The following is a 14325-nucleotide window of genomic DNA, read 5'->3' on the forward strand; positions in this document are numbered from 1 at the left end:
GAAAAAAATCTTATTTTTGAGAAGATTATACTAGATTAAAGCAGGTAAAACATAACAGTAATTAAGGTAGGAAGTGAGAAGTGTAAAAGGCTATTAAGTGTTTAGAGCAGGGAAGGATTATTTCCTGTTTTGTGAGGTAGGAAAGAGTGGGCAGGATCAGATAAAGGAGGAGGCATTGTTTAAATTGGGTCTAAAATTAAGGAGTAATCTGGATGACAGATATTAAAAACAAGAAGGAAAGAGTAATCCAGGCAGAGAACATGACCAATGTCATGGATGCAGAAAAGTGAAGGCATGTGCAAGGGGACAAAGCATAGTTTAGTGGGGACTGGAACATGTGGTACTTGGTTCTCAGGAACTAAACTTAGAAAGGCCCAGAAAGCTGTGGGGGTCAGCCGAGCTGTTCTCATTCAGGAGTCTTCTTGAATTTGTTTTCCCCTATTCTTTTGAAATTAGGCATGGCCATGAATCTTTTTTCCTCCAGGTTTGGTGCAATATAACTGACATATAACATTATGCAAGGTGAAGGTATACAGTGTGATGATTTGATACATGCATATATTGCAAAATATTTATCGCAGTAAGGTTAGTTAACATGTCCTTCACCTCACATGACTACCATTTTGTTGATGTTTTTGTTATGGTAAGAACATGAAAGTTCTACTTTCATAGCAACTTTCAAGTATATTACAATATACTTAGTATATATTTTATTAACAATATTACACTATTCTTAACTTATTGTCATCATGCTGTACCTTAGATCTTTGGAACTTATTCATCTTATAACTGAAAGTTTGTACCCTTTGACCAGTATCTCACGATTTGCCCCAAACTCTTAGCCCTGGCAACTACCATTCTAATATTCCTGTGAGTTCAGCTTATTTATTTATTTGGTGCAAAAAATGTGGTTTTATTAAAGCACATGAACAGGACCCATGGGCAGAAAGAGCTGCTGCTGAGTTCAGACTTTAGATTCCATTATAAGTAAGATCATGCAGTGCTTGTCTTTCTCGGGTTTATTTCACTTAGCATAATACTCTCAAGGTCCATCCATGTTGTTGCAGATAGCAGGATTACCTTCTTTTTTTATGGCTGAATAATATTTCATTGTATATAAATACCACATTTTCTTTATCCATTTACCTACTGATGGACAATTAGGTTGTTTCCATGTCTTGACTACTGTAAATAATGCTTCAATGAACATAGGAGTGCATATATTTCTTCAAGATAGTTTATCTCTTTTGGATTTATACCTAGAAGTGGGATTGCTGAATGATATGGTAGTTTTATTTTTAATTTTTTGAGGAACCTCCATACTGTTTTCCATAGTGGCTGCACAGCTTACATTCCCACCAACAGTGCACAAGGGTTCCCTTTTCTTTACATCTTGTCTTTTGGATAATAGACATTCTGACGGGTAGGAGGAAATATCTCATTGTGGTTTGATGTCCATTTTCCCGACTATTAGTGCTGTTGAGCACATTTTCATGTACTTGTTGGTCATTTGTATGCCTTCTTTGGAAAAATGTCTGGTCAGGTCCTCTGCCCATTTTTTAGTCAGATTGGTTTTTTTGCTATTGAGTTGTAGGAGTTCTTTATGTATTTTGGATATTGACCCCATATCAGATATATAGTTTGCAAATGTTTTCTCCTATTCTGCAGGATATCTTCTCATTTTGTTGATTGTTCCTTTTGCTATGTAGAAGATTTTTAGTTTAATGTAGTCCCACTTGTTGATATTTGCTTTTGTTGCTTGTGCTTTTGGTGTCATATCTAAAAAATCATCACCAAGCCTGATGTCAAGGAACTTTTTCTCTGTGTTTTCCTTCTAGGAATTTTATGGGGTTTAAAAAAAATTCTTTTTAAAGATTTTATTTATTTTTCGACAGAGAGAGAGACAGCGAGAGAGGGAATACAAGCAGGGGGAGGGGAAAGGGAGAAGCAGGCTTCCCACAGAGCAGGGAGCCTGATGTGGGACTCGATCCCTGGACCCTGGGATCATGATTTGAGCCTAAGGCAGACACTTAACGACTGAGCCACTCAGGCACCCGAGTTTTATGGTTTTATGTCTTGCATTTAAGTCCTTAATCCATTTTGAGTTAATTTTTGTGAATGGCATAAATAGGGGTCCAATTTCATTCTTTTGTTTTTGGATATCCAGTTTTTCTAACACCATTTATTGAAGAGACTATTCTTTCCATGTTGAGTATTCTTGGCTTCCTTGTCAAATATTAGTTGACCATATATGTGTGGATTTATTTCTGGGTTCTCTATTCTGTTCCATTGGTCTAAGTGTCTGTTTTTATGCCAGTACACACTGTTTTGATTGCTATAGCTTCGTAATGTAGTTTGAAATCAAGACGTGCAATGCCTCCACATTTCTTCTTTCTAAAGATTGCTTTGCTTTGGTTATTTGGGGTCTTTTGTGGTGTCATATAAATTTTAGGATTTTTTTTTAATTTCTGTGAAAAATGTGGCCACATATCTTGATTTAAATTCTCATGAAAGTGGACCTTGAGACAAAGCCTTAAATGTAGCATAGAATATTTGTAAAGTGATCTTATGGAACAAAAATGAGGAAGTGGGGAAGTGACCCAGGAATGGGGGAAAGCTATGGGCCACTAATATTCAATCCTGTTGAGGGCACTCAGAGGTATCATAAGGATTGTGCCATAAAAGGAAAGGGATCCTGGGGCATATATCACAACTCTCCTCCTCCAATTTGTTGAAGGTTACTCCAGTGGCACTAATATCCTTGTATTTCTGGATCACCCTCATGTGTGGAACAAATTCTGGTGTTGGTGAAAGCCCTTGAGAATAAAAAAAAGAGAGAAACAGGCATTTGGGTTGGGAAGCTGTCAGCTTGCTGGGAATTGCCCTGTAGTACCAGGTGAACTCAAGTGACTGAGGAAGATGGAGCAGGGCCTCAAGAGGTATGTGCTACAGTACATATCTTACTTTGGTCAATAGAAGGTGAGCAAAAGTGATGTCACTTCTAGGTGGATGCTTTAAGAAAGAGTTCATGATTTCCATATTTCTTTCCCCTGCCAGACCAAAAATAATGGTTCAAATGATGGGGGCTCCCTCAGCTTGTGTTCAGCAGTGAAAAGATGTGGAGCAGAACTAGCAGCTCGCTCACAGTGTACAGACATATAGCATGAGTGAGAAAGAAACCTGTTCCTTATAAGCACCTAAAATTTCAAGGATTATTACTAGTTCGGCATAACCTAGCTTACCCTGACTGAAACGTATTCATTTCCAAACTGATTTGTTATGTGACAGTCAACTGTGGTACCCAAGAATTAATTTTAATACCACAGAAGTCCAGGGGCACAAATAAGATAGAGGTATAATTCTCTGTCATGTCCAGTTGAAGACGAGCCATACAGGATGGCTGGGGTTCTCCATTAGCTCTGGGCATCCAGGTTCTTTTTATCTTCTTGCTCTACTGCTACCCTAGGATAGGGAATAGCACACTTATTCTGTAAAGGGCCAAATAATAAGTATTTTAGGTTTTGCAGGTCACATGGTCTATTTGTTACAACAATTCAAGTCCACTGTAGAGTAAAAGTAGGTATAGATAATATGTAAATGAATGGGCGTGGGTGTGTTTCAACAAGGCCTTATTTGCAAACATAAGCAATGGACTGGATTTGGCCCATTTGCCAAAGGACGCTTTGGCCCTTAATTTAGGTTTTAAATACAATCTATGGGTTCAGTGTGGTAGCACAAATACTAAAACTGAAATAATTAAGAGAAGGTTAGTATGGTCCTTATTAAGGGCAAAGAATTCATGAAGTGCATTGGTCTTCAAAGCAATCATGCATTGAGCTATAGAGTAGTTCTACCTGGGAAAGATGGTGATTTCTAGGCAAGTCCAAGTAGGGAGCTGCATTTGGTGTCATCACTGTGTTTAAGGCTCTGAGCCGGCTTCTTAGGCTCTGAAACTAAACTCTAGGGGTAAGTAAAGGAACTAGGCTCCCAGGTACTGACTTTTTCTAAACAAACAAACAAACAAACAAACAAGAGTGGTGTGCAGTTCATTCTTTTGTAAAACAGGCAGCCTGGATATTTGTGTTCTTTAGTTCATGTATTCTCTCCCCGTAGGCAAGCAGCATGGGAAGAAAACTCATAATTAGGAATGAATATTAAGAACTTGGAATCAGAACTGGAAAAGAAGCTGGATGTTCTAGCAGCTGGTGATAGCCTGATATGTCTATTTCCTCCTTGGACTGCATCTCTCTGCTACTCCTTTTTCTAGCTTCCATCACCCCCCTGTACAATATGTAAAGCTTCAGTTTTGGTAGCCAATTTGTCTAAGGTAATGGATAATGATGCATACCTATGTTCTGATCTGTTATATGATTTCAATCTTGGGGACTTCCTCATTGTTTTCTCCATGTGCTAGCAATACATCATTTTGTATTTTTTATCAAGAAGTTAAATGTAAAAAGTCAAACCATAAATAAGAAGATATAGGTGAATGTGTGGTATTTAAGTAGGAAAGGACTTTTAAAGTTTAAATACAACAGAAACATTTAAAAAGGAAAATTATTGACTAGATTATTAGCCCAATCTAATGAATAGAAAATAGATTATTATTTTATTTTATTTAATTAATTTATTTTTTAAAAGATTTTATTTATGTATTTGACAGAGAGAGACACACAGAGAGAGGGAACACAAGCAGGGGGAGTGGGAGAGGGAGAAGCAGGCTTCCCGCTGAGCAGGGAGCCTGATGCGGGGCTCAATCCCAGGACCCTGGGATCAAGACCTGAGCCAAAGGCAGACGCTTAACAACTGAGTCACCCAGGCACCCCTAGATTATTATTTTAAAAGAAAAACTTTTCTGTGCTAGTAACATGCATAACATTAAGATGCAAGCCAAACACATAAAGAAATTGGAACAGGTGATAAGTAGAATCATTAAGAAATTCTAAAATAACCTTAATATATAAATATCTCCAGTGAGCAAATAAGAAAATAGCAGGAATTCCTGTAGATAACTGGAGAAAGGACATGCCCAAGCAACTCGTGAAACATGATATTAATAGTTATTAAATATATAAAAGGATATTCAGTGTCCAGAGAAATAAAGGCAAATTGTGGCCATTGTGACAGAGACAGTGCTCACCAAATGTTCCATACCCTCCTTGACATTTTTGAGCTCTTTTGCAGTTAGGCTGGGTCCTATGACCGGTTTTGGTCAGTGCACTACGAGCAGATATGACATTGATCACTGGGCCAAGGTAATTAAGAACCAGTGTGCCTTCCTGCAGCCATCTTAGAGACCATCTGTTCTAGATGCTGCAGCTGGAAGGTAGAGGGTTTATGTGAATATGAGATAAACTTTTATTGTGTTAGTTTTGGCAAAAGCTTGGCATGTTCTAGAAACAGAAAGAAGACCATTAGAGTTGGCCTGTGGGAGACTAGGAAGAAAGTGGCAGGAGATTATGTTGGAGAGGGAGGCAAACCCCAGTCAGGGAGGACTATGTAGATGAAAATGGAGAGTTTAAATTTTATTTTTAGTGCAACAGGAAGTGTATCAAGATACAGTGGTGTATCAAGAATATGCCCTCAAAGGAAGAATAGAGGGGGGGAAATCGGAGGGGGAGGCCAACCATGAGAGACGATGGACTCTGAAAAACAAACTGAGGGTTCTAGAGGGGAGGGGGGTGGGGGAGATGGGTTAGCCTGGTGATGGGTATTAAAGAGGGCATGTTCTGCGTGGAGCACTGGGTGTTATGCACAAACAATGAATCATGGAAACACTACTTCAAAAACTAATGATGTAATGTATGGTGATTAACATAACAATAAAAAAATAAAAAAAAAAAGAATATGCCCTCAAGAACCTTAAAAGTGTTTCTTCTCTCTGATCCACAAATATACAGAGTCTGTTCTGAAGATTCTAAGAAAAAATCTGAAAAGTAGTCAAAGATTTATATATAATAATGTTTTTTCTTAGATTAGAATAACAAAAAGCCAAAAAACCCCTAAATATCTAAAAATACAGGAAATTATTAAAGCCTCATATTGTTATATCTAAATAGATCTTCTCCTAAAGGATTTTAAAGATAGAAATTCTTATGTTGCATTTACAATAGCGACACAATTTGAAATAAAAAGAATGTAGAAGATCTTTAATGAAAGATGGAGAGGATGACCTGAATAAATGTAGGGAAATACTAAGTTGCTGTATGCAAGAGTTTAATATAAAAATGTAGTTTTTTCTATTCATTTAATAATAAAATTCCAATTAAATTCCCTAGAAAATTTTAATTAAACTTTACAAACCTGAGTCTAAAGTTCATCGAGAGAAAAAATGTCTGAGGAAACTAAAAATAGTTTGAAAAAAGAACAATATGGGCTCCTGCCTAGTTGTGAACATTGGCTCAGTGGAAAGAGTAGGAATTTAAAAAGTGACCCATTTTGTTTTTTTTAAAGATGTTATCTATTTATTTGAGAGAGAGAGAGAGAGAGAGCATGAGTGGGGGGGAGGGGTAGAGGGAAAGGGAGAAGGAGACTCTCCGCTGAGCAGGGAGCCCAACGCAGGACTCCATTCCAGGACGCTGGGATCATGACCTGAGCAGAAGGCAGATGCTTAACCGACTGAACCACCCACGTGCCCCAAGAGACCCATGTTTATATGAAAATTTAGTGTTTGATAAAGCCAGAGTCTCAAAGCAATGGGGGAAAAACAAACTATACAGTAAATGGGTATGGGACAACTGAATATCCATTCACATAAAAAAAATAGCTCTGCCCCACACATAGTACTCAGGAAAACATTCTGTGTGAAGTAAAGAACTTTATCTTTTTACAAAAAACCCACTATAAAAGTAGGGAAAATGTAGGTATAAAAAGCAACCAGGAGTTCTTCAAAAAGTTAAACATAGAATTACCATATGAGCCAGAAATTCCACTCCTAGGCTTATACCCCCCATATTGAAAACAGGGATGCAGTAAAAGGTGGAAACAACCCCAAAGTCCATTGGGAGATGACTGGATAAACAAAATGTGGTATGACATAATATTATTCAGCCTTAAAAAAGAAGGAGATTCTGACACAGGCTATGACATGGACGAACCTTGAAAGCATTGGTGTTAAGTGAAGCAAGCCAGTCACAGAAGGACAACTATTGTATGATTCCCCTTGTATTAGGCATCTAGAATAATCAAATTTATTGAGACGTGGAGTAGCAGGGTGGTTGCCAGGGACTGAAAGGGGAAAGAGGAATGGGCACTTGTTTGATGAGTACAGTTTCAGGTTGTGATGATGAGAAAGTCCTGGAAATGGATAGTGTTGATGGCTGCACAGCACTATGCATGTACTTAACATCACTGAATTGTGGCCCTTAAAATGGTGAAGATGGTAAATTTGATGTTACATATAATTTACCACAATAAAATTGCAAAAAATTATTTCAGGAAGTACACTAGAGAAAAAAAGGCAACCATGAAGGATTGGGCTGTGTGTCAGAGACAAACACTATTTCATGGTACAGGAGGAATTTGAGAGGCAGAAGTTCCCAGATCATTGAGAATGAGTACAAGCTGACATTGTACAGAAGTTGAAATTGACAATGTAAAAGTGTAATTCAGAAAAAGAAAAAAGCTGAAAAAAAGAGGAAGTTTTCAAAGGAATAGAGTGCTTAAGTTTTTATACATCGAAAACAAAAAAGAGAACAGATTTCCATTGAACGTGACCCACATAAGCTTTGCATACAGACACCACAAATTCTTACTTAATGAGGATTTAATTATTGGTCAAAAAAATAAAAGAAAACGAGTTAGAAAATTATTCTAATTAAAGTCATAACTTGAACAGATCAGAAGAAATCCCTACAACTTCATATTCTTCCCTGAATGAAGATTTAATTATGATCATGAAATGTCACTTACACACAAAAAGGCTCACAGGCAGTTACTAGACTGGAACAAAAAGGCTGAATAAACAGCAAACAATTGATAGTATTCTACAAAGACAACCAAATGCGGAACATTGACAGAGATAGAGAATATCAGCATGATGTTCTTGAAAACAAAGCATAACAGGGATTTTGTGGTACAATATTTACTGAAAAAAGATTTTCTAAGTTCAGTAGAAGTAATTTAATGCTAGAATGGCTAAACATGTAAGATGGAAAAGAAATTGTGAAACAAATTTTCACCATTTAGAATGGAGAATTTAATATATCATTATTGATTTAATAGGTAATTAAGTAGGACAAAATACCATATAAAAATTTAAAAAAGAACATATTGCTCAGTTCAGTCAGATTGTGGCAGGGACAAAAATTGTGTTGAACAACTAAAATTTATTGTATATGTTGTTGAACCAGAGACTTCTCAAAACAAGGAGGTTGAAATGAGTATTTCATTGATTTTTATACCTGTTGCAAAGAGTACATTTTTAAAAAATAACTGAAGAACTGAAAAATCTTGAGACATTTGGCATTAATTTAAAAGACAGGGGAAGGCAGTCTAGGGCAATGGCCCTGACATGTTTGGTGAAGACAAAGTCTGCAAAAACCAGACTTTTGTCTGAAATATTCAGAGCCCTTCTTTGTGCCTAACTAAATTTTAATTGTGTATAGTTAGAATTTGTTACTAGGAGACGTGGCTTTGACCATGCCAATTACAATTACATTCAGGAGGAACAATTCAGAGGTTAAGCATGATAATCTCTGGATTATCTCTGTGTAAAATGGTGTAAAAATGGCATATCTTGAAGAAAGTCATATCAAATTTGATCTTGCAACCACTCTCAGATAACATGATTGGGACATGTTGTGAAAGCAATTAGATTTAATTTAGATAAGAAGCAAGATCCATTACAAAAGATAGAGCAGCAGAAAATTCTCAAATAGAATGAATTATGGACTTTGGTAGAAAAAGAAATGAATATTAAATTTGTACTCCCATCAATTTTTAGTATTTAGAACTGATGTTTCCAAAAGGTTACAAGAAACCCCAAAAGATCAAGTTACTTACTCATATTAAAAAGGGCTAAAAATAGTTTAAAAACTTCTAGAGAAAAGTTTTTTCTAAATCAAAATGATATGAGAAATATGCACTATAATGATATTGCAATAAATACAAGGAAATTAAAATAAGGAAACAAAAATATTTCAATGACTGAGGGACAAGATTTATGTGTCAAATAATTTTGAAACTACTACAGAGACTATTTACTGAGCATTATAGATAAGGCAGAGTCACAAATGAAGATAGATATGAAAAAACTAAGTATTATAATGTAATCATATTTTTGGTTTTATAAAATCTGAGCATTGATAAATTTTAGTAGAACTTAAATGTAGTATGGATGTAGATATTCCTTAACAAGATGATGAAAATCAAAAGTGAATTTGGTGCCTTTCTTTCTTGCTGTGGAAGGGGATCAGAATATATCACCCCAAAGTATGCCACTTTGGGCATCAGGATTATTTTGAGCTGAAGGCAATTAAGAAGCAGCAAACTCAGAAAAGGCCCTTTGCCCTCCCCCCATCTGCCTAAAAGCAGGACATAAATTTCCCTTTGTGAAGGTGTTCCCTCTCTCCTATCCTGCCCCAGATGGAGAAAAACTCTTATCAATGGAGACAGAAAGTTGGCACCTGAGACGGAGCTGCACAAACGGACCTAACCCAAATAACCTCATCTTCCATTAGTTTCTGCTATATGTTTACTTTCCCACAATTTACCACCTGTAGAAGTCCAAGACCCTTCTCCTTTGGTCACTTCTCCACAGTTTCTCACCCTCTGTTGAAAGGGCACATAAGCTCCCTTCCCTCTCCTCCTGAGTTTAACTGCTACTTTAGTCTACACTTACTTTCTATGAAACGCTCTGTGCCTGTACGGATAAAAACATCAAATAAAATCTGTATGGGGGCACCTGGGTGGTGCAGTCGGTTGAGCTTTGACTCTTGGTTTTGGCTCAGGTCTGATCTCAGGTTCGTGGGATCAAGTCCAGCATTGGGCTCCCGGCTCAGCAGGATTCTGCTTGAGTTTCTCTCTCCCTCTCCCTCAGCCCCTCTCCCCCTCAAATAAATAAATAAATCTTGAAAAAAATCTGTATGCCTTTTCTCCTGTTAATCTGTCCTCCAGCGGTTGAATTCGAAGGTCCCAGCTGCAGAACCTAACAGGGTAGGGAAAAGTTTTTCCTCCCCTACACTATGTGGTGGTTTTGCCAGTGATTAATCTATTGTCTCTTGGCTCCAAATCTACTCTTTGGTGTTTGGCGTTGTGATGCTGGAGCTAGAACGCTTCGAACCACTTTTCTGCTTTTGCAGTGGTTCTGATCATCTTCGCCATTAGGGGTTGTCAGAGGGAGGCGGGAAGGCTGGGGGAGACAGACAGGACTTGCTCCTGGCTGTTTCCTTCCTCTTCTGATGGGAGGCACTCCAGGCTTCTTCACCCCAGCAGCAACACTTCCTCCCAGCTGAGGCCAGTGTGCAGTTAACACTTGGAGAAGCAGCCTTCTGACACCCCATTTCTGATACACCGGCACTGTTCAAATACATGGTATGATTTTTGCTTCCTGACTGGGTTCTGACTGATAAGGAAAAGTATTGAAAACATTTTGAAAAAAATATCTTTCATACTTTGACTGGCGGGTGGTCTGTGTCTAGGCAGCTTGTGTAGGGAACCTGTCTTGGGAGAGGAATAGTTGAGGTCCTGGAGGCACTAGTGTCACTCGCTGCAAGACAGAGTCAGAAGACCCAGTTCACAGGGCTGTTTGTGTGAATTTAGCAAAAGAACCAATGCTGGCGTATGCTGTTCCTGCTGCATTCCTTGTGGTCTTGCAGGGATACTGCAGATCTGTTTCTCTCCCTCTACCTCCAACCTTGGTGCTAGGAGCCCTTTCCAGACAGACTGGCCCATTGCTCAGCTCCATTGTCCTAAAATTAATCCCCCTCCCCATGTCTCTTTTTCTCTTGGAATCTGTGGACACTGAGCTGGTTTGGCCTCTGGTATTGCTTTAGTTTCTGCAGTAGCTTTCTCCTGACCTGCATTTTTTAGGTGTGTACTTCTTTGCCAACCTGATCTTTATGCTTATTACTTTGTGGGAATTCTTTTATAACCTCTTGATGTTATACCTTTTGGTTTTCTAGCTCTACATGTGTTTATTCTTTTAAAGTAGTATATTTCTCCCATTTCAAGGGATTTTGAATTAGAGTGATGTTCTTAGTTCAGTATTTTAATCCAATCTTATCTGTACTTCTTTATAATTGTTTTTTCCCCAAAGTGTCTATAAATGGGTTTTACTTTTATAATCAGAAGAAAAGATAGATTCCCCCAAAGATTATGTTACTTTCCTTGTAAACTATTAATCCCTCAGAAGTATAAACTTTTAGTTACTTCAGAAGGAAATATAACTATTATAATTCATGAAATCTCCAGGGGCAACACATTACAACTTAATTTCTTATATGGTGTTTTATTTATTTTGTAATTGCACAGATAAATAATGTATGAAAATGAAATGGCAGTTATGATCATCGTATCAGTGGAAATATTATGAAAGTCATTTGACTCAATTCAAGGCTGACAAGAACTTATGTACATTTAAAAATTTACTTATCTAGTTATCTTTTAATGTTTTGGCTCAGAATCTCCAGAGATTTTCAGGAACTAAATTAAAATAACATTTCTCTGAAATAAACTGAAAGTGAATGAGATGTTTGCAAATGTAACATGTACATATTGCAAGTATTTGTGAATACAACATGTAGATATTATGTAGATATTCATGATTCCTCAAGCATGAGTGCTCAACAGGTAACTGTCATTACTTTGACAATGCTTACTGAATGCCTACTGCATGTCAGGTGTTCTAGTCCTGTGAGTACAATGGATAAAGTAGATATGGTCTCTAGTCCCCATGGGACTTTTACTCTTGTGGGGAATAAGGATTTGTAGGCAGGCATTTATCATATAGTTTGCCAAATACTAGGATGAGATAAATCCAGGGAGATCAGAAAGCTCAGAGGAGGAAAACTTCAGTCTTGAGTATCAGGGAATAGTAGATGGTGACATAAAGAACTAATAATAAAGAAACTGATGAAAGGCAGATAACAGACGCACATCCTCTTTGCTTCAGCCTCTTGTATATACCGTGGCCTCTGCCGGGAGTCCTACAGCAGTCATACTAGGTGGTACCTCCTGAAGCAGTCATGTTTTGAGGTGCCAGTACTTTTCACACGTCCTTCTCTGTGATGCGTCCATTCCTTTGGTCCCATAACCATGCTTGTATTGTGTCATCTCCATCTTTTCTTCCTTTTGTCTCCCTCTTCCCTCCTCCTCTCCCCCAGCCCCATACCTGATTGCAACCAAGGTGGACACTTGTTATCCACACTGGACATTAACCAACCACAGTGTGTCTTCTTGATCTCTCTAGAGAATTTGAAGTAAGAGGCACAGCAACTCTACTGAAGCACTGTCTGTTGAATGAATAAACTAATTACTCCTCAACTTGATCCATAGGAACCGAGTTAAAGTACATTTTTGGAGCTTTCAGAACAATGTTCTTAATCTTCTTATGAAACCTTATAGAATTTTCCTTTATCAAGTATATTAAGATTATATATTAAAAATGATGGATGGGGCGCCTGGGTGGCTCATTCGTTTAGTGTCTGCCTTTGGCTCAGGTCATGATCCCAAGGTCCTGGGATCAAGCCCCGCATCGGGCTCCCCGCTCAGCGGGAAGCCTGTTTCTCCCTCTCCCACTCCCCCTGCTTGTGCTCCCTCTCTCTCTGTGTCTCTCTCTGTCAAATAAATAAAAATAAAATCTTAAAAAAAATGATGGTAAGTGTAACCATATTATTCAATATGATTAAGTTGCCACAATGTGTTAGTTCCTCCTACCAAATCATAAACTGTCAGTATAGGCACTGATGTATTTAAAAGCAGACATTTGTGTTCCAATTTGGTTTGAACCAAAGATTTGTCAGGTAATCTAAAATTAAATTGAAATAATTTTAATTTAATTTTGATCTATAATATATGCTTTTTAATTAGGACTTGAAGGGAGGAGTGCTATTTTTAGTGATATCTATATTGTTTGTTGTGATATCTATAGTGAAATGGTGTTGTAGATTTTTATTTCAGAGTTAAAAAAATCAGGTTGTTGAGAGGTGATGTTGCAGAATGTACCAGTTAGCTATTGCCAAAATCCTCTGCATAACAAACAGTTTCAAAACTCAGTGGATAACAATAATTAGTCTCAAGGACCTGAGGGTGGGCTAAGGGGGGGTGGTTAATATGGGCTGGCTTGGATTAGAATGACTTGGCTCCTCTCTACATGTCTCTTGTCCTTTTCCTGGGACTAATGCTCACCTAGGTGTGTTCTGCTTAGAGGTAAAGCAAGCAAGTGCGCACTTGTAAGGCCTCTTGAAGTCAAGGTTCAGAAAGAATACCCAGTCACTTCTGCCTCCACCAACTGTCCAAAGCAAGTCTTATGACCACATCCATAGGTGAGAGGAAGGGAAGTATGGTACCACACACTGAGAGGACACTGCAAAGTTTTATGGAAAAGGCCATGTATACAAGGAGGGATGAATGAGAAGGGACGGTGTGCTATAATCTATGCACAGAAACTACCGAGTTATTCACCAAACTTTCCTTTTCTTCCTAGTGCCTACAGCTAGACCACAATTCCTTGCATCTCATGTAGTGAGATCTGGCTGAATGACCAAGTTCTTGCCAATGGAATGTGAGCAGAAATGACTTGACCCATGAGAATGTCTACTTCCCTATGTTATTTCTCATTCTTTGGTTTGATGCAGACAAGGCAGGACAATTTGAAAGTCAAGTAGTAAACACAGTCAGAAGCATAGGATGAAAGAGGCTGTGTCTGTTCGGTATCTCCTATTTGGACTTCGTCTGAGAGAAATAACCTTTTATTGTGTTGGAGTCATTACTCATTTGGACTTGTTTGTTACCGCAGCTAGAATTACCTTAAATGATACATATGATATACATATGTCTATCTATATCTGTATCTCATCTATCTATCGATCTATCTATCTATCTATCTATCTATCTATCTATCTATCTATCTATCGAGAGAGAGACAGAGAGAGAGAGAGAAAAGCCCTTATAGTGCCTCCAGAGTTAACTTTGATTCCTTCAGGGCAGCTTCCCTACATATCCCTCAGTCAGGGAGGAAATGCCTTGATTATCCTGAGGCTGGAAAGATATTCTTCCCAGTCACCAGGGCAGGACTGAGCAGGAACAACACTTTAGTGACCAGAACAAGTCCCTGCAAATAGATCAGGGATGGAAATGTCTTTTAGTGTCAGGCCTTTTTTTTGG

The sequence above is a fragment of the Zalophus californianus genome, chromosome 14 (assembly GCF_009762305.2).
Source record: "Zalophus californianus isolate mZalCal1 chromosome 14, mZalCal1.pri.v2, whole genome shotgun sequence".
Lineage (NCBI taxonomy): Eukaryota > Metazoa > Chordata > Mammalia > Carnivora > Otariidae > Zalophus > Zalophus californianus.